At 45.7% G+C, this 2923-nt stretch overlaps 1 protein-coding gene across 2 annotated transcripts in view; it reads left to right on the plus strand.

The window, feature by feature from the left end:
- LOC106472793 (mesoderm induction early response protein 1-like) overlaps positions 1–2923 on the plus strand; it is a 42437-nt gene that overhangs the window by 24200 nt on the left and 15314 nt on the right. The window lies entirely within an intron of this gene.

Raw genomic sequence — 2923 nt, forward strand, 5'->3', positions numbered from 1 at the left:
GAGTTAATATTTTATTAAAGCATTACTTCCTCGTATTTGCTGTTTTTTCCCATTTATGAACTCCGAAGTTACAGTCACCACTTCGGTTACTTCACCAGTATCTGATGCCGTATTTTTAGATGAGGGTGACCCGTCCGGGGATATATTGTCACTCACTCACCAGGAGATTGAGCAGTATATGAACCAAACTCTCTCTCTCTCTCCTACTTCTGTCGCACTTCCTCCTGAGCCTTTTGATCCGGGCCAGACTGAAGGCGATTTTGATTGTTTGTTATCCCTCATGGAGTTTGCTGCGCTTTCCTGTTCGCTACCTGATGATTCAGCTCATTTGTACTCTGTCTTTTCAGACTTTATCTCTCAGGTATGTGATATTTTGTCTCTTACATCTGTTTCCTATGGCCCTAGGCCTTCACTTACATGAATCAACTTCCAGACCCTATTTAGTTTTTCCCCTGGTATTAGGGTTCACATAGACCAATTTGCCTCTCAACTAGGGGAGGGTGTTAGTATGCCTTGTTCCCCCAAGGACTTTGGATCAGTCCGCTCTTGATTATCATCGGGCAGACTTTCCATTTCTCGACCAACAGTTGTTGGGGTTGGTTCTACCTGTTTGGGGGGCAAACTTACCCAAGCCCAATTTTCTCGCCTTCATCTTACCCTCACAACCCTGTTAAGGTACCTTTTTTTCCCTTCACCTTCTGTCAGAGGCTCTTTACAGGAACCCTGAGGGGTTTTCTGCTGAAATCCTCTCTATCCTTACTTCTACATTGACTCATCTGTCATCTTCAGATCTCGTGCTTCAAATGTGGATTGTTTGTTGTTGGGATCTTTTGGATTGTGATGCAGTTTTGGCATGGACCTATCTCTAGGCTCCTTATCTGAGGGACCTCTGCATGATGCTGTTCTTACCGTGTTATATATTTGACTCAGTTCCTGAGTCTTTGGAGTTGCGGGTGGCCTCGGCTCATCAACATTCTACCCTTACTAACTTGGTAGCTCATTTGTTGCAGTCATTGTCGAGTGCGGCACCAATTCCTGTCCCCCAACCGTCCCCTTCCCAACCACTTCTTGTCCCACCCACCTGGTGTCCTGTCATCAATTTATCCCATTTCAATCCATATGTTCACACTCATTGCTTTACGATAGAGACATACCTTTCTCTTCAGTGGGCATTTTTTTGTGGTCTTTGGATGACCAAGGTGGACATTTCCAATGCTTATCTACACATTCCTGTGGTGACGTTTCATGCCTTACCCTTTCGGCCTAGCCTCAGCACCATACGTGATTTCTTCAACACCCATTTCAGTCTGGCCCAACCTTCTCCAGCTCCAGTCTAAAGAATGGGCCATTCGGAAAGCCCCGTGTGTTTTCTCACTTACAGCTCGCAATGTCGTATCGCTTTAGAGATGTGGTCCTTCATGCCCTCACTTTTCCAATATTGAACCTCTGTCTGTGTGTTCCCTGTTCTCTTTGAAGGCATATTTTTTCCTCCTTCTGGCCTGCAGACATCGTAGGTCGAATATTTATGCAATCGACATTACTAGGACCTTGTACCACTCCTCCTACCTTATCCTTTATTCGGATTGTGCTTTCCTTTCTAAGACCTCTGCGGCTCGAGAAGGTCAGTTTTCCTTTTCCATTATCTGCCTATCCTCTATATCTCATCTCTACCCTCGTCGTGATCTGGATAGACTCCTCTGTCCTGTCTGTGCCCTTGTTATATTGCTTGCACATCTTCTTTCTTGGGTCCACGTTCCCACCTTTTTATCCCTAGGCAAACTTCCTCTTCCTGTGATTATTTCCCCAATTACCCTGACCAATTGGGCTTAATGTTTGATCCAGTTGGCCTATTCCTCCTTGTCCCATTCCCCATGAATGGCATGGTTAAAGCAGAAGGGTTCTGCTGCTCATCCCTGCCATGCCTAGATTGAATAAATCGGTGTGGTCTGCCTTTCAAAATAGGGTTTCATGATCATTCATTGCACTGTCTTGGGTGTTGCAGTCCCTCCAGACTCTCCAATTCACTATTTCTCTCCTTTCTTCCAGTAGAGTATGGGAGTTCTTATCAGTTCCAAGCCACTGGGGTGGTTGACCACAGAGGCAACCTGCTGGGTGTGTTCCAAAAAGATAGCTATAACCATTCAGTTCAGACTAGAGCAGTGGTGTTCTGCCAGTGTAAAGGGAATTACTAGATCCTCTGGATGAGTAACTAATTCCTGGAGTTGAGATGCCCAAATTCAATTCACCCCTCAGATTGAGAGCCCTCCTCCTATCTTCACGTGGGTGTTGATACCCAGCAAATGAGGTTTTGGAGATCGAGTGAAATAATCACATAAGTCCTCACACAGGTTTTTGGTTGTCTATCTTCCCCTCTAAACTTGTCTTCTGTGTTGTGCCTGCTTCTGTCCTGGATTTTTCCCTTGTTGGGTGACAAGGTTGTTACTGACCTGAGGTTATTTTGGGCTGGTTTCACAGTCGTGAGGGTTGAGTGCATGCGATGGACTTCCCTTGGATTCTGGATGACACATTCCCGGATCCCTGGCATTAGGAGTCGATTGTTAGGTTCCCTATTGACTCTGGGACTTAAGATGAAGATGGTATGATTTTCATCCTACCCTCGCAAGGATGTCAGTACCCAGTGAGGGAGGTTTTAGATGTAGATGACTTACCAAGTATGGTCCGTCACACCCTTAGCCACTATACACCGTGGGACATATCCTTGCTTGCTCACTTTCCATCATGGGATTGAGTGGTTCTGACTTCTGTTTAAGATCACATTGCTAAGTTATTCTCTCCCACGCAGATGTGCTCACTTTAATGTTCTGCCATGTCTGGTCTTCCTGATCATGCCGATGTTCCTGGTGAAGAGATACCTGGCTCAGATGTGGTGCAGTGCCCCTCCTCAGATCATCTGATCTGTTCC

The sequence above is a fragment of the Limulus polyphemus genome, unplaced genomic scaffold (genome assembly GCF_000517525.1).
Source record: "Limulus polyphemus unplaced genomic scaffold, Limulus_polyphemus-2.1.2 Scaffold5616, whole genome shotgun sequence".
Taxonomy (NCBI): Eukaryota; Metazoa; Arthropoda; class Merostomata; order Xiphosura; family Limulidae; genus Limulus; species Limulus polyphemus.